General features: G+C 42.8%; 2 long non-coding RNA genes across 2 annotated transcripts; both read left to right on the forward strand.

The window, feature by feature from the left end:
- The first annotated feature begins 9,163 nt into the window (after positions 1–9,163).
- LOC139833407 (uncharacterized) lies at positions 9,164–16,713 on the forward strand. Its single transcript, XR_011749102.1, has 3 exons — positions 9,164–11,192; positions 12,716–12,825; positions 14,141–16,713. It is a non-coding gene; the product is annotated as an uncharacterized lncRNA (long non-coding RNA).
- A 662-nt stretch (positions 16,714–17,375) lies between these two features.
- On the forward strand, positions 17,376–22,503 carry LOC139833014 (uncharacterized). Its single transcript, XR_011747997.1, has 3 exons — positions 17,376–19,492; positions 21,015–21,124; positions 22,438–22,503. It is a non-coding gene; the product is annotated as an uncharacterized lncRNA (long non-coding RNA).
- The last annotated feature ends 804 nt before the right edge of the window (positions 22,504–23,307 follow it).

Genomic DNA, 23,307 nt, shown 5'->3' on the forward strand with positions numbered 1-23,307 from the left:
TAGTTAAGAGGCATACTAGGGACTCTTTGTTGTTTACATATCACACATGTATCAATGTTTCAGTTAATACAATTATAGCATGGTATATAAACATTTATCATAAACATAAAGATACATAATAACCACTTTTACTATTGCCTCTTGGGCATATCTCCAACAGGTTGCAGTGTGGAAGTATCTCTCTTTAGTTGGTTGTCTATGTATCCCTTGGTGTGAGTTATCATTATGGAATATTAATGAGAATTCTTATCATTTACATATTGCACATCTTATTTCAGTTTGCAATTTCTACTATATGATTGATCTTGTTGTTAGTATTGGTATCACTTTGGGAGCATTGAGTAAATCTATTTGGTCTTGGCAAACTTAGCATTGGTCAATAGCAACAACACTTTAAGTTTAAGTAGAAAAGAGAAATACATGTAGATATGTTGTTTCATTGTCTTTCTTTCTTGTTAGCTCTTAGCTTATTATTCTGAGGTTAAAATTGTTTGTGCTTACAAGAAAGATGCATAATTGTTTCTATCATATGTATATTTGTCTGTTTCCCTCAACTCTTATGCTTGCTAATCAACCTTGCTAGCCAAAGACCTGTACTGAGAGGGAATGCTTCTCTTGCATCCAAACCTTAACCCAAAACCTATGCCATCAGTGTCCACCATAACTACCTACTATGTGGTATTTCCTGCCATTCCAAGTAAATACTTCATGTGCTACCTTTAAACAATTCAAAATTTATCATCCCTTATTTGTGTCAATGTTTTATAGCTCATGAGGAAGTATGTGGTGTTTTATCTTTCAATCTTGTTGGGCAACTTTCGCCAATGGACTAGTGGCTTCATCCACTTATCCAATAAGTTTGCAAAAAGAGCTGGCAACGGGGTTCCCAGCCCCAATTAATTAACTTTCATAATTTTACAAATAGACACTCCTCCATGGTATGAGATTGTTGGAAGGCACCCGAGGATTCGGTTAGCCATGGTTTGAGAAAGCAAAGGTTGGGAGGAGTGTCATCTCTAAATAAAACTAAAATAAATAGACACTCCTTCATGATATGTGATTGTTGGAAGGCACCTGAGGATTCGGTTAGCCATGGCTTGTGAAAGAAAAGGTTGGAAGGAGTGTCACCTAAAAATAAAATTTTATGGGAGCCGCTCTTTGAAAGTCTGTCTGGCAAGGGGGTTAGAGTACCCGCTACCATTCGTTGACAATAACAAACACCTCTCAAAACTTTACTTTTATACTCTTTATATGATTTCAAAACTGAAAAAGCTCTAGCACATGATTTAATCCCTGCTTCCCTCTGCGAAGGGTCTGTCTTTTACTTTATGTTGAGTCAGTAAACCTATTTCCCTCCATCTTAAGCAAGTGTTTGAGTTGTTGTGATCAAATCATTTATATTGTGAGCTACTTAGTCATGCCTTTTATTCTTCCTTGTTTAGTACAAGTTTTATCTGAATGAATATAGCTTTGAAAGTTATCAATGATTATGAGGAGATTATTATGATTGAGTATGCAAGTTGTGCCACATAAGCTTTAACATAAGAACGCTGCTCGATAGATAAGTACAATCTGTTAATTGTTCTCTGACCAAGAACGAAGTTTGCCATCACCAATTATGATTTCTTATGCACCTTTATTTGTGATTACCCTCTACTTGTTTCAAGTTGAATTATATGAGGAAGTTGTTCACTAGAATGTCTTGTGTGAATTAATATGATGCTTCTTGTCCGTATTTGGTTTATCGACTCTTCACTCCATAAACATGTGGTCCTGTTTACCGAGTTCAGTTTCGCTTGGGGACAAGCGAAGTCTAAGCTTGGGGGGGGTTGATACGTCCATTTTGCATCACTATTTTATATCATAATTTACTGTTATTCATTGATATATTTCATATTTGGAGATGATACTTATGTTATTTCATCTATTTTGCATGTTTCACGATTATTGGAGAATCGCGCACCGGAGTCAGGATTCTGCTGGAAAAAGCACCGTCAGAATGCAATATTTCGGAAGATCAACAATTGACGGAAATTATACAGAAAAATCCTATTTTTCCAGAAGACGAAGAGAGCCAAAAGGAGGAGCCGAGGAGGGCCACCATGGGCCCCCCCATAGGCCGGCGCGGGCCCAGGCCTGGCCGCGCCGCCTTGTGGGGAGGGGGCCCACAGCCCCCTCTGGCCTCCTCTCCTTCGCGTACTTCTTCGTCCCGAAAACCTAAGCTCCAGAGGATAGTCGCGAAGAGTCACAGCCGCCTCTGCGGGGTGGAAAACACCAGAGAGAAAAGAGCTCTCCGGCAGGCTGAAATCTGCCGGGGAAATTCCCTCCCGGAGTAGGAAATCGACGCCATCGTCACCGCCATCGAGCTGGATGATACGTCTCCGACGTATCGATAATTTCTTATGTTCCATGCCACATTATTGATGATATCTACATGTTTTATGCATACTTTATGTCATATTTATGCGTTTTCCAGAACTAACCTATTGACGAGATGCCGAAGTGCCAGTTCCTGTTTTCTGCTATTTTTGGTTTCAGAAATCCTAGTAAGGAAATATTCTCGGAATTGGACGAAATCAACGCCCAGCATCTTAGAATCCCCGGGAGCTTCCAGAACACTCAAGAGCCGCCAGAGAGGGGCCACAGGGGCCCCAGATGACAGGCTGGCGCGGCCAGAGGGGGGGGCCATGCCGCCTTAGTGTCTGGTGGCCCCACAAGCCCCCTGACGTCGCCCTTCCGCCTACTTAAAGCCTCCGTCGCGAAAACCCTATCACGATCGACGAAACCCGCAAAAACCTTCCAGAGCCGCCGCCATCGCGAAGCCAAGATCTGGGGGACAGGAGTCTCTGTTCCGGCACGCCGCCGGGACAGGGAAGTGCCCCCGGAAGGCTCCTCCATCGACACCACCGCCATCTCCATCAACGCTGCTGTCTCCCATGAGGAGGGAGTAGTTCTCCATCGAGGCTCGGGGCTGTACCGGTAGCTATGTGGTTAATCTCTCTCCTATGTACTTCAATACAATAATCTCATGAGCTGCCTTACATGATTGAGATTCATATGATGATGCTTGTAATCTAGATGTCATTATGCTAGTCAAGTGGATTTTACTTATGTGATCTGCGGAGACTCCTTGTCCCACGTGTGTAAAGGTGACAGTGTGTGCACCGTGTGGGTCTCTTAGGCTATATTTCACAGAATGCTTATTCACTGTTATGAAGAGCATAGTGAAGTGCTTATTAATATCTCTTTATGATTGCAATGTGTTTTGTATCACAATTTATCTGTGTGCTACTCTAGTGATGTTATTAAAGTAGTTTATTCCTCCTGCACGGTGTAATGGTGACAGTGTGTGCATCGTGTAGTACTTGGCGTAGGCTATGATTGTGATCTCTTGTAGATTATGAAGTTAACTATTGCTATGATGGTATTGATGTGATCTATTCCTCCTTTTGTAGTGTGATGGTGACAGTGTGCATGCTATGTTAGTACTTGGTTTGGTTATGTTGATCTGTCATGCACTCTAAGGTTATTTAAATATGAACATCGAATATTGTGGAGCTTGTTAACTCCGGCATTGAGGGTTCGTGTAATCCTACACAGTTAGTGGTGTTCATCATCCAACAAGAGGGTGTAGAGTCTAGCATCTATCTATTTATTATGTTATGTGATCAATGTTGAGAGTGTCCACTAGTGAAAGTATGATCCCTAGGCCTTGTTCCTAAATACTGCTATCGCTGCTTGTTTACTGTTCTACTGCATCTTTACTTCCTGCAATATTACCACCATTCATCACACGCCAGTCCTGGACAGCAAAGCACTTTTCTGGTGCCGTTGCTACTGCTCATATTTATTTCATACCACCTGTATTTCACTATCTCTTCGCCGAACTAGTGCACCTATTAGGTGTGTTGGGGACACAAGAGACTTCTTGCTTTGTGGTTGCAGGGTTGCATGAGAGGGATATCTTTGACCTCTTCCTCACTGAGTTCGATAAACCTTGGGTGATCCACTTAAGGGAAACTTGCTGCTGTTCTACAAACCTCTGCTCTTGGAGGCCCAACACTATCTACAGGAAAAGGAGGGGGCGTAGACATCAAGCTATTTTCTGGCGCCATTGCCGGGGAGGAAAGGTAAAAGGTACTCACACGCTGGTTCCAGGTAACAGTACTTTTCTGGTGCCGTTGTGTGTGTGCTCGAAGCTATTTCCTTTAGATCCTGCAATTGCATCTTTTTGTTTCTTGTTTACACTAGCTAGGCATAATGGACAACAATGAGCTTCTTATTCTATTTCCTGATTTAAGACATGGATGGTTTGATGCGGAAATTAAAAAACCCATGGAACATATTAGTATGAACGCTTTGAACACCATTGTTGCTAATGATATGGAAAATTCTAAGCTTGGGGAAGCTGGTTTTGATGAGCATGATATTTTTAGTCACCCAAGCATTGAGGAGAAAATTTTCTTTGATGATACTTTGCCTCCTATTTATGATGATTATAATGATAGTAGCCTTTTGGTACCGCCTAGTATGGAGGATAAATTTAATTATGATTACAATATGCCTCCTATATTTGATGATGAGAATAATAATGATAGCTACTTTGTTGAATTTGCTCCCACTACAACTAATAAAATTGATTATGCTTATGTTGGGAGTAGCAATAATTTTATGCATGAGACTCATGATAAGAATGCTTTATGTGATAGTTATATTGTTGAGTTTGCTCATGATGCTACTGGACATTATTATGAGAGAGAAAAATATGGTTGTAGAAATTTTCATGTTACTAAAACACCTCTCTATGTGCTGAAATTTTTGAAGCTACACTTGTTTTATCTTCCTATGCTTGTCACTTTATTCTTCTTGAACTTGTTTATTTACAAGATTCCTTTACATAGGAAGCATGTTAGACTTAAAAGTGTTTTGAATTTGCCTCTTGATGCTCTCTTTTGCTTCAACTACTATTTCTTGCGAGTGCATCATCAAAACTGCTGAGCCCATCTTAATGGCTATAAAGAAAGAACTTCTTGGGAGATAACCCATGTGTTTATTTTGCTACAGTAATTTTGTTTTATACTTGTGTCTTGGAAGTTGTTACTACTGTAGCAACCTCTCCTTATCTTTATTTTATTGCATTTTTGTACCAAGTAAAGTCTTTGATAGTAAGGTTCATACTAGATTTGGATTACTGCGCAGAAACAGATTTCTTTGCTGTCACGAATCTGGGTCTAGTTCTCTGTAGGTAACTCAGAAAATTATATCAATTTACGTGAGTGATCCTCAGATATTTACGCAACTTTCATTAGTTTTAAGTTTTCTCATCTGAGCAAGTCTGGTGCCTCTTTAAAATTCGTCTTTACGAACTGTTCTGTTTTGACAGATTCTGCCTTTTATTTCGCATTGCTTCTTTTGCTATGTTGGATGGATTTCTTTGTTCCATTAACTTCCAGTAGCTTTGAGCAATGTCCAGAAGTGTTAAGAATGATTGTGTCACCTCTGAACATGTGAGTTTTTGATTATGCACTAACCCTCTAATGAGTTGCTTTGAGTTTGGTGTGGAGGAAGTTTTCAAGGGTCAAGAGAGGGAGATGATACAATATGATCAAGGAGAGTGAAAGCTCTAAGCTTGGGGATGCCCCGGTGGTTCACCCCTGCATATATCAAGAAGACTCAAGCGTCTAAGCTTGGGGATGCCCAAGGCATCCCCTTCTTCATCGACAACATTATCAGGTTCCTCCCCTGAAACTATATTTTTATTCCGTCACATCTTATGTACTTTGCTTGGAGCGTCTGTTTGTTTTTGTTTTTGTTTTTGTTTTGTTTGAATAAAATGGATCCTAGCATTCATTGTGTGGGAGAGAGACACGCTCCGATGTTGCATATGGACAAATATGTCCTTAGGCTTTACTCATAGTATTCATGGCGAAAGTTTCTTCTTCGTTAAATTGTTATATGGTTGGAATTGGAAAATGATACATGTAGTAATTGCTAAAATGTCTTGGATAATGTGATACTTGGAAATTGTTGTGCTCATGTTTAAGCTCTTGCATCATATACTTTTCACCTATTAATGAAGAAATACATAGAGCATGCTAAAATTTGGTTTGCATAATTGATCTCTCTAAGGTCTAGATAATTTCTAGTATTGAGTTTGAACAACAAGGAAGACGGTGTAGAGTCTTATAATGTTTACAATATGTCTTTTATGTGAGTTTTGCTGCACCGCTTCATCCTTGTGTTTGTTTCAAATAAACCTTGCTAGCCTAAGCCTTGTATCGAGAGGGAATACTTCTCATGCATCCAAAATCCTTGAGCCAACCACTATGCCATTTGTGTCCACCATACCTACCTACGACATGGTATTTTTCCGCCATTCCAAAGTAAATTGCTTGAGTGCTACCTTTAAAACTTCCATTCTTTATCTTTGCAATATATAGCTCATGGGACAAATAGCTTAAAAAACTATTGTGGTATTGAATATGTACTTATGCATCTTATCTCTTATAAGTTGCTTGTTGAGCGATAACCATGTTCCTGGGGACGCCATCAACTATTTCTTTGTTGAATATCATGTGAGTTGCTATGCATGTTCGTCTTGTCTGAAGTAAGGATGATTTATCATGATCAAATGGTTTGAGTATGCATATTGTTAGAGAAGAACATTGGGCCGCTAACTAAAGCCATGATCCATGGTGGAAGTTTCAGTTTGGACAACAAACCTCAATCTCTTATGAGAATATTATCTGTTGTTGAATGCTTATGCATTAAAGAGGAGTCCATTATCTGTTGTCTATGTTGTCCCGGTATGGATGTCTAAGTTGAGAATAACCAAAAGCGAGAAATCCAATGCGAGCTTTCTCCTTAGACCTTTGTACAGGCGGCATAGAGGTACCCCTTTGTGACACTTGGTTGAAACATGTGCTATGCTATGATAATCCATGTAAATCCAACCTAATTAGGACAAGGTGCGGGCACTATTGGTATACTATGCATGAGGCTTGCAACTTGTAGGATATAATTTACATAACTCATATGCTTTATTACTACCGTTGACAAAATTGTTTCTTGTTTTCAAAATCAAAGCTCTAGCACAAATATAGCAATCAATGCTTTCCTCTTTGAAGGACCTTTCTTTTACTTTTATTGTTGAGTCAGTTCACCTATCTCTCTCTCCACCTCAAGAAGCAAACACTTGTGTGAACTGTGCATTGATTCCTACATACTTGCATATTGCACTTGTTATATTACTTTGCATTGACAACTATCCATGAGATATACATGTTACAATTTGAAAGCAACCGCTGAAACTTAATCTTCCTTTGTGTTGCTTCAATACCTTTACTTTGAATTATTGCTTTATGAGTTAACTCTTATGCAAGACTTATTGATGCTTGTCTTGAAGTACTATTCATGAAAAGTCTTTGCTTTATGATTCAATTGTTTACTCATGTCATTTACATTGTTTTGATCGCTGCATTCATTACATATGCTTACAATAGTATGATCAACGTTATGATGGCATGTCACTCCAGAAATTATCTTTGTTATCGTTTACCTGCTCGGGACGAGCAGGAACTAAGCTTGGGGATGCTGATACGTCTCCGACGTATCGATAATTTCATATGTTCCATGCCACATTATTGATGATATCTACATGTTTTATGCATACTTTATGTCATATTTATGCGTTTTCCGGAACTAACCTATTGACGAGATGCCGAAGTGCCAGTTCCTGTTTTCTGCTGTTTTTGGTTTCAGAAATCCTAGTAAGGAAATATTCTCGGAATTGGACGAAATCAACGCCCAGCATCTTAGAATCCCCGGGAGCTTCCAGAACACTCGAGAGCCGCCAGAGAGGGGCCACAGGGGCCCCAGATGACAGGCTGGCGCGGCCAGAGGGGGGGCCGCGCCGCCTTAGTGTCTGGTGGCCCCACAAGCCCCCTGACGTCGCCCTTCCGCCTACTTAAAGCCTCCGTCGCGAAAACCCTATCACGATCGACGAAACCCGCAAAAACCTTCCAGAGCCGCCGCCATTGTAACACCCCGACTTTTGCAACCTTGTTTAATTGTCCTGAGTGCAAAAATCAGGGGGAACAAAAACTTTTTAAGTTATGCTTGTGTGGACGTGTTTTTGATTGAAATGCTTGTTTGACTTTGTTGATGAGTGATGTTTGTTGTAGAGTCCTAAGTAAAGTATCTCAACCCACATCTTCAAGTCTCACGAAAAACCCTTAAGCTATGGCCACTCTTGTATTACCTTAACACCCTCTCTTCAAGAGTATTTATACCCTTTTGTTAAAACACAAAACCTCTTTGCTTTGTCTTATGACTCAAAATTTTATTTCTTATGATCTTGCCAAAAATCTTTCCTTTTAAGTTTCTATGATCACCTCACATCGGAATATCAGAAAAAGGGTTTTCTAAAATTATTTTTGACACAAAGAATTTTCCAAATGGATTAATCTTACTTTGTGTGACTTTAAAATTTTAAAAACATTTTTATGCAGTTTTGGTTTCCTAAAAATGATTATGGAATGATCTATATTTAATTCTAGTTTAACTATGGGTTATTCTACTCATTCTAAAACCCTCTCTATTTTTGAAGCTTTTCAAAATAAGATTTCTTATCTAGTTTAAAATCTAACAAAGGCCATTGGCAACAGAGCTAAATTTAAGGACTAATTGATTTGTGTTCAATTACCCATGGCATTGTCCTAGCCACTAATACATCTCACTGATCTATCATTTAATATCATCACTCCATCTATGCTTACTCTTGGTAGGTGATCATTTGTCCAGCAAATAAATAATATCCATTTCATCCCCATCTCACCCTGATACTTGTTTTGCATCCTTGAAACAAATCCTACCTCTTAAGTTAAACCATAATCTTATGTCAATGCCAATTTTCAAGCTTGGGATTTACCTCCGATATGAGCTAATCATTTAAAACCCTAAACCTCTCTATCTTAGCTATCAAAATATTTCTAGTCCTTGCCATACTTTTTCAAAACCTTTCCTCTAATAAAAATAGGAAAAGTTGTTAATATGTTGTATCACACCTTTTCCATTCAAAAATAATTTCAGAAAAATATTTTCTTTATCTTATTTCCTATTTACCAAAATGCATGTCAACGGTGTATATGCCATTTCTTGCTCTCTTTTTTTTTATCAAAAAAGTAATAAGAAAAAACTACTATGCATTTTCTTGCGAGTAGAGTATATTTCAACTCAAAATATTATCTTGCTCTTTTCTAAATCTTCAAAATTTAGCTCCCTCCATTTTTCCATTGAAAACTAGCCTTAGACATAAAAAGTGACCCGAACAAATAATAAATAGGTTCATAATAGAGTAGCAACACTTGGACAGCAAATAAACCGCTCTACCTATCATCATCACCCCATCTATCTAGACGTGGCCTAAGTAAATGATCATTAGATCATTCACTTGATTAACCTACCTTTCCATCTCTTTTCTCTTAACCTTTTCAAATAAAATTTTCCTTATCAACCTGGGCTAGACCATCATCGTAACACCTCCACATTGCCCATTTGAGCAACGCCCTAGTCCATTTCCGCTTGGCATTGGAAGTATCCGGCCATGCCATGTTTTGCCTAGGTAACCATACTCCTTTCCCTCTCTCCCACTCTATTTTCGTTGGATCACCACCACCCCACCAAACCAACACACTAACTAGACCAGCCAGGCCATTTTGGCAGTTCCTCTTGTATTTTTGTGTTTAGCAAGGAGGGAGGTCGGCCATGCCAAGAGAATGGCATGATCGGGTGGAACCTCTCACCCTCTCCTTTTCCCTCTCCACCTATGGGTACCCTGGACCCTGCTCGCCTGCCTGAACAACCTGCACCCCACCCTGTCCACGCTCAGGGAGCCGCTTCCCTGCACACCACCGCACGCACGCTACCTCGCCTTGCCGCTAACATTTCCTCGAGCGGGTGGCGGACGGACACGACCGCACCTTGCACGCTGATTCCCTCACACCACAGACACTCGCCTCGTTCCAAAACCGTCGCCTAGGACAGGAGGCACAGCAGCGCCACCCCTCCCTGCCAATCCCGAGCTGCCGCTCATCCCTTTCTCCTGGTGGGCACCCATTTGATGGTCCGCAGTGAAACGACCTCTCCTTCTCGAGTGGTCGCGCCAGCAGCTTCCTCTGACTTGTCTCTCAACTTCTTACACGGTCCCGAGGCCATAACCGGACCAGAGTGTCTCCCATGTGCTCGCCAAGATCGTGGTCACCACAACAGTGGACGCCATTGCGTTCCCAGTCATAAGTTAAACCAGATATCACGCCAAGCTACCAAACTCAAAGGCATCCTGTATTACTCACGACAATAACACCTGTTACCGCAGTCAATTCCTCTTAGCCGAGAAATTCATATCAAACACTTAAGCCTCCAGCAGAACATCGTCCTGTCCCGATCATCGCAGTAGGCGCCTCCCTTCTCCGTCGGTCTCACGCTACCCCTCACAACACACCATGCACGAGGCCGCCGCCTTTCTGCCCAATCCGACTCTCTCAAAACTCGCCAACGACCCCGTACTCCCCGTCCACCGTGCACCGTCACCCGGCAAATAAAACCCGACCCCGCTGTTTCCCATGTCCGAGCCTCATCACAATCCCCTCACTCCCTCTCTTCACCTATCCTCAGTCCTCACTCCATAACCATCTACTTGGCCACCGAAAGAGCTCCTGCTGCTCTCTTTCTTCTGCTCTACGGAGGAGACGAGACGGAGTTCGTCCGTGAGCAGCACGCCGTGGACGACGCTGCTGCCCCTCTCTCTTCTCTCTGTCTCTCTATCTCTCCGTTTTTCTCACTCTCGCTCACATCTAATCCCGCCCCACCTTTTTCCCAGGAACCTTCCGGGACGGCCGCCGTCGTCAAGTTCGTCTACGGCGTCGCCGACCTCGCGGCGGACCGTGTCGTCGCCTGGGAGCTTTTCCGCTTGTTCAAGCCGTACCCCTGCACAGCGCGCGTCTCCCCTGCATCTCCGCACACTCCCACCTCTCCGCCCATTCGTCGTCGCTGACGGAGCTCACACCCAGCCGGCCTCGACTTCGCCCGCGTCGACGCCCTGGAGCCGCTCAGGCCCGACCGAGGCGTCAGGGCAAGCCTCCGCTCGACCACGCTGTCATCGCGCCCTTCTGCTAACGCCCCTGAGACCCCCGGTGAGCTCCTCTTCTCCCGCTTGCTCCGCTCCGTCGCAGAGACGCGGCCGCGCCACCGATTAATCGTCGTCGCCAAGGAAACGGTTGGAGGCCGTCGGATCTTCATCCGCGGGCCACATGCGGCCGGCCTTTGCATGGCTGCTGGCCCCGCTGGCCCCCCTTTTTTTCAAACCACCACGCCCGCACGTCCGCGGTGGCAGTTGGGCCATTCCACAGACAGATCGGCCTGATCCGTTCTATCCGGCCTGTGTTCTTCTTTTTCTTTTTTCGGAAAATTAATCCTGCTGACAGATCTAATTCAGTTTAAATCCACCAAATATTCTTGGTAAATCTAATTTGAGTGATTCGAATTCCTTCGTGTATTTAAACTAAATCTTAACCATCTCCAGTAACAGGCATAGGATTTTATGCTATTTATATTTACTGCTATTTATGTTTCTAAAACGTTACTGTTTTGGTATAAATTAGTTTGTGGGAGTTTTGCGTACCTTTTTACAGTAGACTCAATTTTTTTTTGATAGTACTTTCAAGTAGCTTTCTTTTGGTGTATCATACCCTAGCAGTTGCTTCCTGGATTTTGTGTTGTTTTAAAAGTAAAATCTGGCCAGTAGGCTCTTTCTTGAATTTTAATTTTAAAACTAAAACTGTTTTTGCAACAAAACCAAGTTCCTCTGGCATATATCATGTTAGGGTATAACCAGGTCAGAGGAAATATTTTTGTGAGCTATATTTTATTTCTGGAGATTTTATAACCAAATCAGAGTGACTTTTTAGTATAAAAATTGTGGAAATTAATTTGTAGCTTTCAAAAATGCCAAACCAATTTTGTTAGATCACATATTTCAGAACCTATCCAGTGATATGTTTGTCACTAGTTGGATATGCTCTGATGACTGTGTGCCTTGAAAATGGCTGGCTCTAGTTTCTGCCTTGTCAAAATATTTAAAAATATTTAAAAACTTATTTTTGAAAACTTCCAGTGTATGTGGGTTCCACATGTTATTAGCTTCCAGTAGATATGCTGCATGAATTTTTGTGAGCCACAGAAAGATTTAGGCCATTTATTTGGTCCCTAAGTCATTTCTGGCTTTATAAAAATCTTATCTTTTGTTTTACAGACCAAAATTTAGTGAACCCAATTTCTGTAGCTTTGTAAAGTAAAGCTTTACTTCCTGTGATTTTACCAAAAATTTGTGTGCAATATTCTGGAGTGGCCGATTAATTTGATGCTAGTGCTTATTTACCCGTAGGAAAATTGTGTTGTTTTTGTTTAAAATGTTTTTTAATGAACCTTGGCACCAGACCCCTGCTGGTGGTTTCCAAAGGTCATTTAGCCACCTTTGATTTAGTAGATTAAGTTTTGTTGTGAGGCAGAGCCTTTTTAGCAAAATAACCATTTTCCCTAGGTGCTATTATTTGATGTGTTTAGTGTCTCTGATTTAGTGGTTGGTTGTTGTGTGTTGTTGTGTGGTTGATGCTATGGCCATGTGTTGATTGCCTTCTCTTTTATTTTGCGGCGCTAGAATGCGAGTACTATCGGAGAAGGAGGAGAGGATCTCGGTGAGGATTTCAAACAGGAAGGAAGAGGAGATGATTCATGAAGATGAAGTCCAGTGACAAATAGCCAACCAAGGCAAGCCACCTCTTGATGCATACCTTATCCTAATTGTCTTACTCTTGCATTATTACAGGTTTTATAAATTGCGTGTCTTTTATTTATTTATGTGAGTGGTTATAGCCACTCGGAGTTTTACTATTCCACCCTTACGGGTCTTTGCCCCTCATTGATACCCTCTTGGACAATCCCTGGCTACGATTTGGTGCTTAACACCTTATCCTCTCTTTGTCGCCGCTTTTCAAATAAAGTTGGACTATAGGTTGGGAGCCCTTTGGAAAAGGAATTTGGAAAAGGTTTTAAAGAAAATGAGTTCTTTGAAAACCTTGGAGTGGGGCAACCCTGATCAAGTGGAAATTTTATGAAAAGGTTTTGAGAAAGATGATGCTGAAGGAAAAATGAGGAACTTCTGTTTTTGAAAACCTTTGTTGTGTGAGTACATCACCGGACCTAGCCAAGACAACCACATTACCCTTTAGTGGGACGGGCGTAGCGTAGTAGTTTGTCTCGCCTTAGTTTGGGTCCCGCAAGTGTAGTGGCAGTCCGACCATGGACGCTTCGACCGGGGTTCTTCCCATGAGAAGGGACGCAACCCATTTGCCTGTTTAGGTACGCGGGGTACAACTTATGAGCTCCCATTGAAAGATGCCTAAGAGGTTGGATGGCATTCCAGAGGGTCGAGTGTCGGGGACTTTGCAACTCCTGGGTAAACGGCATCCCGGACTCTGGTGTTGGGAGGTACAACTCATTCGGCATGTCTTAGGCTAAGGCGAGCAAGCGAAAAACTACGATCGGTTATCCGAGCCTCGCGTTTTGACGCTTGGTGAACCAGGGATGATCCCGGCGGATTTACCGGATCTTGTGGGGAAAGTGTACAACCTCTGCAGAGTGTAAATCTATTCGAATAGCCGTGTCCGCGGCAATGGACGTGGGAAAGGAAGTGCTGAGTATCAAAGGGAGTTTTGGTTTATAAAAGTGTTTTCTCAAAAATGTTTAGGAAAAAAATGATGCCAGTGGGACAGGTGGAAATGTACCTGGGAGGTACAGTGGAAAGTTGGAAAAGTTGTTTTGGCCATATGAGATGGCCGGAAAGGAAAATGGGTCACCCTTACCTATTAGTCTTCAAAAGAAACTTGTTTTCAAAAAGGTTTTCAACAAAGATATTGAGATGTCATACTTCCGAGAGAAACTATCTCTCACTCCTTGTAACCCTAGAATAGTGCTTATTCCTTGCTACTGCCAAATTGCATATCCTTTACTTCTTTCTAAGGTGGTTTGCGAGTACAATTCATAATGTACTCATGGCTTTGTCCCTGGCTATTTACTTGGCCAGACTTGGTGGAGTCCGACAGATGAAGAAGGAGTTGACGACGTCTATGCGAGCTAGGAACGTCTTCCCAGTCAGTTGCCTGTAGGGTTATGGCATGACTTGGGCCATGCGAACGCTTTCGTCTGAAGTATTTCCGCTGTGTGTTTGTTGATCTCCTTCCATTGCGGCTCTTATGTAAGTATTGGTCATGTGACCTATTGTAATTTTTTTTTATTCGGTACTGTAATGGATGATGTATTTGATACCAGTTCGGTTATGCTTTCACGACACACTGATCATGGGATCGTGAATGTGTATGCATAACGGGTGTTTCGGACAGCTAGTCCGGGGCCCCACAGAGCTGGTATCAGAGCCATCCTGACTGTAGGAGACCTTAGTTAGCATGGACGTTAGTTAGGAAACTAGTACTTTGCGAAAACTTATTTACAAAACAAAGTATTTTCCTTAGTAGACGGAAGCATAGCTTCTAATGTTCTTATCCCTTTAAAATTCAAATTCTTACCTCGCTCTCTGATTTCCAAAGATTTTGAACGCTTTTGATTCTACTATCTCACCCTCTTCCAACTCAACATATTGGACGAAATCCCCAACTCAGACTCGAAGTCGAAGATGGATCAACCCTTCAGGAAGTCTTAAGTATCTCCGGCTGCAGCTATTGAAGATGGACGTCGACTTAGCAGTACGCGTATAGGGATAATAAGAGCATGTCTTTGGTTGTCACCAAAGTCTGTCAAGGAGTTGACCTTGTTCCTCTTTGGACTTGCACTTTTGCAGTCGTCAAGGATCAAGTCCTCAGTTCTTTACTAGTAATTTTTAGGCCCGTCACAAGAAGCTGTCTTCCATGGAGCTCTTCAGCAATTACCCCTCCGAATTGAGACCAGAAGATCATATACAACAATCGCCCCCGACTCAACATCGACGGCTCAACATCAGGTCTACTTCACCACCAACTGCTACAAGAATCACTGTTGAAGTCAATATCAGCAAAATGAAGACGTCTGCATCTCTGACCAACCCAAGCCTATAGGATGGATAGGACAAACTCAATTGCGTTGATTGAGTTAACCCCGCGCATTAGGTATTCTTGGGTACTTGAAATACCTCATGTGGTTTTCATGATTGCTTGCGGTGTTGTGAATTTGCCGCTTGAGTGCTTGTGATTGCTTGTTGTGTGTATGTTTGGAAACCCCTCCCGCTAAGATGGTTTTCTTCGCATTCGCTCAAATTTCTGGGAGAAATACTAACTGTTACTAGATCGAACCTTGTTTTCCTGGAGTCCCCAACTTAGTGCGCCATTCAACCGAAGACACCCTGCGACGCTAAGGAAGCAAAAGCCGGTGCCTTCAAGATCGACTGCAACCCCAGGAGAAGATGAATCCATACTAATTTTGCCTTACCGTAGAGCATAATCCCGCTAACCTTGAGGTTATATTCTTAAAACCTCAGCCTGACTCACCTTCTATCAAGCTAAGTGAGTTGTAGCACCAAAGCCAAGTTACTCTACAAGGTCCATCTGGTCCTCATGAAGTGAAGGCTTTGAAGACAATTCAAGACACAAGATTAGGTGTCCTTTACCCGCTCATTCCTTAACTGATAGGAGTCCGCGCCAAAATGAAGGCTGAAGACTATTTTAGACAAGTTGGTGCTTTATGTGGAGACTGACCAGGATTTCCGCTGACTCACTAACTTAACAAGCGCCTTACAAAGTGGCAAAAACCGTGTGTTCATCTTGGAGCTACGGACTGCACTTCGCCCCTTAAGATTCTTCCAATCAAGACGGAAGATCGATGACTTCTTCAAAGGCGCCCGACAAGACCCCATGACCGAATCTTTGAGTTTTTCCGAACCCCCGATGAGAAATCTTAAGGGTGGAAGACTTCGTCTTCCACTAAAATTTGAAGCTAAATCTAAATCTTTCGACCGTCCGAAAGCACCGTTAGGATGCTCTAACCCTCCAAAGATCATAGACCCCCCGAACATGGTTAGGAAGCTACATATCTAACCCCGACATAGAGAAGTCAACCTCTTCACGAAGCTCGCCCTCGACGGAAATCTACCGTGTCTCTCAGAAGCTTAAGTTGTGATCTTCCGACAATAGCACGCCCATCGGAGGATGGTGTCTAACTTAGGTTAACCTATAAAACCTTTCTAGCCCTACACTTAGTAATCTCGGGACGAGATTATTTTAAGGGGGGAAGGATCTGTAACACCCCGACTTTTGCAACCTTGTTTAATTGTCCTGAGTGCAAAAATCAGGGGGAACAAAAACTTTTTAAGTTATGCTTGTGTGGACGTGTTTTTGATTGAAATGCTTGTTTGACTTTGTTGATGAGTGATGTTTGTTGTAGAGTCCTAAGTAAAGTATCTCAACCCACATCTTCAAGTCTCACGAAAAACCCTTAAGCTATGGCCACTCTTGTATTACCTTAACACCCTCTCTTCAAGAGTATTTATACCCTTTTGTTAAAACACAAAACCTCTTTGCTTTGTCTTATGACTCAAAATTTTATTTCTTATGATCTTGCCAAAAATCTTTCCTTTTAAGTTTCTATGATCACCTCACATCGGAATATCAGAAAAAGGGTTTTCTAAAATTATTTTTGACACAAAGAATTTTCCAAATGGATTAATCTTACTTTGTGTGACTTTAAAATTTTAAAAACATTTTTATGCAGTTTTGGTTTCCTAAAAATGATTATGGAATGATCTATATTTAATTCTAGTTTAACTATGGGTTATTCTACTCATTCTAAAACCCTCTCTATTTTTGAAGCTTTTCAAAATAAGATTTCTTATCTAGTTTAAAATCTAACAAAGGCCATTGGCAACAGAGCTAAATTTAAGGACTAATTGATTTGTGTTCAATTACCCATGGCATTGTCCTAGCCACTAATACATCTCACTGATCTATCATTTAATATCATCACTCCATCTATGCTTACTCTTGGTAGGTGATCATTTGTCCAGCAAATAAATAATATCCATTTCATCCCCATCTCACCCTGATACTTGTTTTGCATCCTTGAAACAAATCCTACCTCTTAAGTTAAACCATAATCTTATGTCAATGCCAATTTTCAAGCTTGGGATTTACCTCCGATATGAGCTAATCATTTAAAACCCTAAACCTCTCTATCTTAGCTATCAAAATATTTCTAGTCCTTGCCATACTTTTTCAAAACCTTTCCTCTAATAAAAATAGGAAAAGTTGTTAATATGTTGTATCACACCTTTTCCATTCAAAAATAATTTCAGAAAAATATTTTCTTTATCTTATTTCCTATTTACCAAAATGCATGTCAACGGTGTATATGCCATTTCTTGCTCTCTTTTTTTTTATCAAAAAAGTAATAAGAAAAAACTACTATGCATTTTCTTGCGAGTAGAGTATATTTCAACTCAAAATATTATCTTGCTCTTTTCTAAATCTTCAAAATTTAGCTCCCTCCATTTTTCCATTGAAAACTAGCCTTAGACATAAAAAGTGACCCGAACAAATAATAAATAGGTTCATAATAGAGTAGCAACACTTGGACAGCAAATAAACCGCTCTACCTATCATCATCACCCCATCTATCTAGACGTGGCCTAAGTAAATGATCATTAGATCATTCACTTGATTAACCTACCTTTCCATCTCTTTTCTCTTAACCTTTTCAAATAAAATTTTCCTTATCAACCTGGGCTAGACCATCATCGTAACACCTCCACATTGCCCATTTGAGCAACGCCCTAGTCCATTTCCGCTTGGCATTGGAAGTATCCGGCCATGCCATGTTTTGCCTAGGTAACCATACTCCTTTCCCTCTCTCCCACTCTATTTTCGTTGGATCACCACCACCCCACCAAACCAACACACTAACTAGACCAGCCAGGCCATTTTGGCAGTTCCTCTTGTATTTTTGTGTTTAGCAAGGAGGGAGGTCGGCCATGCCAAGAGAATGGCATGATCGGGTGGAACCTCTCACCCTCTCCTTTTCCCTCTCCACCTATGGGTACCCTGGACCCTGCTCGCCTGCCTGAACAACCTGCACCCCACCCTGTCCACGCTCAGGGAGCCGCTTCCCTGCACACCACCGCACGCACGCTACCTCGCCTTGCCGCTAACATTTCCTCGAGCGGGTGGCGGACGGACACGACCGCACCTTGCACGCTGATTCCCTCACACCACAGACACTCGCCTCGTTCCAAAACCGTCGCCTAGGACAGGAGGCACAGCAGCGCCACCCCTCCCTGCCAATCCCGAGCTGCCGCTCATCCCTTTCTCCTGGTGGGCACCCATTTGATGGTCCGCAGTGAAACGACCTCTCCTTCTCGAGTGGTCGCGCCAGCAGCTTCCTCTGACTTGTCTCTCAACTTCTTACACGGTCCCGAGGCCATAACCGGACCAGAGTGTCTCCCATGTGCTCGCCAAGATCGTGGTCACCACAACAGTGGACGCCATTGCGTTCCCAGTCATAAGTTAAACCAGATATCACGCCAAGCTACCAAACTCAAAGGCATCCTGTATTACTCACGACAATAACACCTGTTACCGCAGTCAATTCCTCTTAGCCGAGAAATTCATATCAAACACTTAAGCCTCCAGCAGAACATCGTCCTGTCCCGATCATCGCAGTAGGCGCCTCCCTTCTCCGTCGGTCTCACGCTACCCCTCACAACACACCATGCACGAGGCCGCCGCCTTTCTGCCCAATCCGACTCTCTCAAAACTCGCCAACGACCCCGTACTCCCCGTCCACCGTGCACCGTCACCCGGCAAATAAAACCCGACCCCGCTGTTTCCCATGTCCGAGCCTCATCACAATCCCCTCACTCCCTCTCTTCACCTATCCTCAGTCCTCACTCCATAACCATCTACTTGGCCACCGAAAGAGCTCCTGCTGCTCTCTTTCTTCTGCTCTACGGAGGAGACGAGACGGAGTTCGTCCGTGAGCAGCACGCCGTGGACGACGCTGCTGCCCTCTCTCTTCTCTCTGTCTCTCTATCTCTCCGTTTTTCTCACTCTCGCTCACATCTAATCCCGCCCCACCTTTTTCCCAGGAACCTTCCGGGACGGCCGCCGTCGTCAAGTTCGTCTACGGCGTCGCCGACCTCGCGGCGGACCGTGTCGTCGCCTGGGAGCTTTTCCGCTTGTTCAAGCCGTACCCCTGCACAGCGCGCGTCTCCCTGCATCTCCGCACACTCCCACCTCTCCGCCCATTCGTCGTCGCTGACGGAGCTCACACCCAGCCGGCCTCGACTTCGCCCGCGTCGACGCCCTGGAGCCGCTCAGGCCCGACCGAGGCGTCAGGGCAAGCCTCCGCTCGACCACGCTGTCATCGCGCCCTTCTGCTAACGCCCCTGAGACCCCCGGTGAGCTCCTCTTCTCCCGCTTGCTCCGCTCCGTCGCAGAGACGCGGCCGCGCCACCGATTAATCGTCGTCGCCAAGGAAACGGTTGGAGGCCGTCGGATCTTCATCCGCGGGCCACATGCGGCCGGCCTTTGCATGGCTGCTGGCCCCGCTGGCCCCCCTTTTTTTCAAACCACCACGCCCGCACGTCCGCGGTGGCAGTTGGGCCATTCCACAGACAGATCGGCCTGATCCGTTCTATCCGGCCTGTGTTCTTCTTTTTCTTGTTTCGGAAAATTAATCCTGCTGACAGATCTAATTCAGTTTAAATCCACCAAATATTCTTGGTAAATCTAATTTGAGTGATTCGAATTCCTTCGTGTATTTAAACTAAATCTTAACCATCTCCAGTAACAGGCATAGGATTTTATGCTATTTATATTTACTGCTATTTATGTTTCTAAAACGTTACTGTTTTGGTATAAATTAGTTTGTGGGAGTTTTGCGTACCTTTTTACAGTAGACTCAATTTTTTTTGATAGTACTTTCAAGTAGCTTTCTTTTGGTGTATCATACCCTAGCAGTTGCTTCCTGGATTTTGTGTTGTTTTAAAAGTAAAATCTGGCCAGTAGGCTCTTTCTTGAATTTTAATTTTAAAACTAAAACTGTTTTTGCAACAAAACCAAGTTCCTCTGGCATATATCATGTTAGGGTATAACCAGGTCAGAGGAAATATTTTTGTGAGCTATATTTTATTTCTGGAGATTTTATAACCAAATCTGAGTGACTTTTTAGTATAAAAATTGTGGAAATTAATTTGTAGCTTTCAAAAATGCCAAACCAATTTTGTTAGATCACATATTTCAGAACCTATCCAGTGATATGTTTGTCACTAGTTGGATATGCTCTGATGACTGTGTGCCTTGAAAATGGCTGGCTCTAGTTTCTGCCTTGTCAAAATATTTAAAAATATTTAAAAACTTATTTTTGAAAACTTCCAGTGTATGTGGGTTCCACATGTTATTAGCTTCCAGTAGATATGCTGCATGAATTTTTGTGAGCCACAGAAAGATTTAGGCCATTTATTTGGTCCCTAAGTCATTTCTGGCTTTATAAAAATCTTATCTTTTGTTTTACAGACCAAAATTTAGTGAACCCAATTTCTGTAGCTTTGTAAAGTAAAGCTTTACTTCCTGTGATTTTACCAAAAATTTGTGTGCAATATTCTGGAGTGGCCGATTAATTTGATGCTAGTGCTTATTTACCCGTAGGAAAATTGTGTTGTTTTTGTTTAAAATGTTTTTTAATGAACCTTGGCACCAGACCCCTGCTGGTGGTTTCCAAAGGTCATTTAGCCACCTTTGATTTAGTAGATTAAGTTTTGTTGTGAGGCAGAGCCTTTTTAGCAAAATAACCATTTTCCCTAGGTGCTATTATTTGATGTGTTTAGTGTCTCTGATTTAGTGGTTGGTTGTTGTGTGTTGTTGTGTGGTTGATGCTATGGCCATGTGTTGATTGCCTTCTCTTTTATTTTGCGGCGCTAGAATGCGAGTACTATCGGAGAAGGAGGAGAGGATCTCGGTGAGGATTTCAAACAGGAAGGAAGAGGAGATGATTCATGAAGATGAAGTCCAGTGACAAATAGCCAACCAAGGCAAGCCACCTCTTGATGCATACCTTATCCTAATTGTCTTACTCTTGCATTATTACAGGTTTTATAAATTGCGTGTCTTTTATTTATTTATGTGAGTGGTTATAGCCACTCGGAGTTTTACTATTCCACCCTTACGGGTGCTGCCCCTCATTGATACCTACTGGACAATCCTGGCTACGATTTGGTGCTTAACACCTTATCCTCTCTTTGTCGCCGCTTTTCAAATAAAGTTGGACTATAGGTTGGGAGCCCTTTGGAAAAGGAATTTGGAAAAGGTTTTAAAGAAAATGAGTTCTTTGAAAACCTTGGAGTGGGGCAACCCTGATCAAGTGGAAATTTTATGAAAAGGTTTTGAGAAAGATGATGCTGAAGGAAAAATGAGGAACTTCTGTTTTTGAAAACCTTTGTTGACTGAGTACATCACCGGACCTAGCCAGTACAACCACATTACCCTTTAGTGGGACGGGGCGTAGCGTAGTAGTTTGTCTCGCCTTAGTTTGGGTCCTGCAAGTGTAGTGGCAGTCCGACCATGGACGCTTCGACCGGGGTTCTTCCCATGAGAAGGGACGCAACCCATTTGCCTGTTTAGGTACGCGGGGTACAACTTATGAGCTCCCATTGAAAGATGCCTAAGAGGTTGGATGGCATTCCAGAGGGTCGAGTGTCGGGGACTTTGCAACTCCTGGGTAAACGGCATCCCGGACTCTGGTGTTGGGAGGTACAACTCATTCGGCATGTCTTAGGCTAAGGCGAGCAAGCGAAAAACTACGATCGGTTATCCGAGCCTCGCGTTTTGACGCTTGGTGAACCAGGGATGATCCCGGCGGATTTACCGGATCTTGTGGGGAAAGTGTACAACCTCTGCAGAGTGTAAATCTATTCGAATAGCCGTGTCCGCGGCAATGGACGTGGGAAAGGAAGTGCTGAGTATCAAAGGGAGTTTTGGTTTATAAAAGTGTTTTCTCAAAAATGTTTAGGAAAAAAATGATGCCAGTGGGACAGGTGGAAATGTACCTGGGAGGTACAGTGGAAAGTTGGAAAAGTTGTTTTGGCCATATGAGATGGCCGGAAAGGAAAATGGGTCACCCTTACCTATTAGTCTTCAAAAGAAACTTGTTTTCAAAAAGGTTTTCAACAAAGATATTGAGATGTCATACTTCCGAGAGAAACTATCTCTCACTCCTTGTAACCCTAGAATAGTGCTTATTCCTTGCTACTGCCAAATTGCATATCCTTTACTTCTTTCTAAGGTGGTTTGCGAGTACAATTCATAATGTACTCATGGCTTTGTCCCTGGCTATTTACTTGGCCAGACTTGGTGGAGTCCGACAGATGAAGAAGGAGTTGACGACGTCTATGCGAGCTAGGAACGTCTTCCCGATCGATTTGCACCTGTAGGGTTATGGCATGACTTGGGCCATGCGAACGCTTTCGTCTGAAGTATTTCCGCTGTGTGTTTGTTGATCTCCTTCCATTGCGGCTCTTATGTAAGTATTGGTCATGTGACCTATTGTAATTTTTTTTTATTCGGTACTGTAATGGATGATGTATTTGATACCAGTTCGGTTATGCTTTCACGACACACTGATCATGGGATCGTGAATGTGTATGCATAACGGGTGTTTCGGACAGCTAGTCCGGGGCCCCACAGCCATCGCGAAGCCAAGATCTGGGGGACAGGAGTCTCTGTTCCGGCACGCCGCCGGGACGGGGAAGTGCCCCCGGAAGGCTCCTCCATCGACACCACCGCCTTCTCCATCAACGCTGCTGTCTCCCATGAGGAGGGAGTAGTTCTCCATTGAGGCTCGGGGCTGTACCGGTGGCTATGTGGTTAATCTCTCTCCTATGTACTTCAATACAATAATCTCATGAGCTGCCTTACATGATTGAGATTCATATGATGATGCTTGTAATCTAGATGTCATTATGCTAGTCAAGTGGATTTTACTTATGGGATCTCCGGAGACTCCTTGTCCCACGTGTGTAAAGGTGACAGTGTGTGCACCGTGTGGGTCTCTTAGGCTATATTTCACAGAATACTTATTCACTGTTATGAAGAGCATAGTGAAGTGCTTATTAATATCTCTTTATGATTGCAATGTGTTTTGTATCACAATTTATCTGTGTGCTACTCTAGTGATGTTATTAAAGTAGTTTATTCCTCCTGCACGGTGTAATGGTGA

This window comes from Lolium perenne, chromosome 7 (genome assembly GCF_019359855.2).
Source record: "Lolium perenne isolate Kyuss_39 chromosome 7, Kyuss_2.0, whole genome shotgun sequence".
Classification (NCBI taxonomy): Eukaryota; Viridiplantae; Streptophyta; class Magnoliopsida; order Poales; family Poaceae; genus Lolium; species Lolium perenne.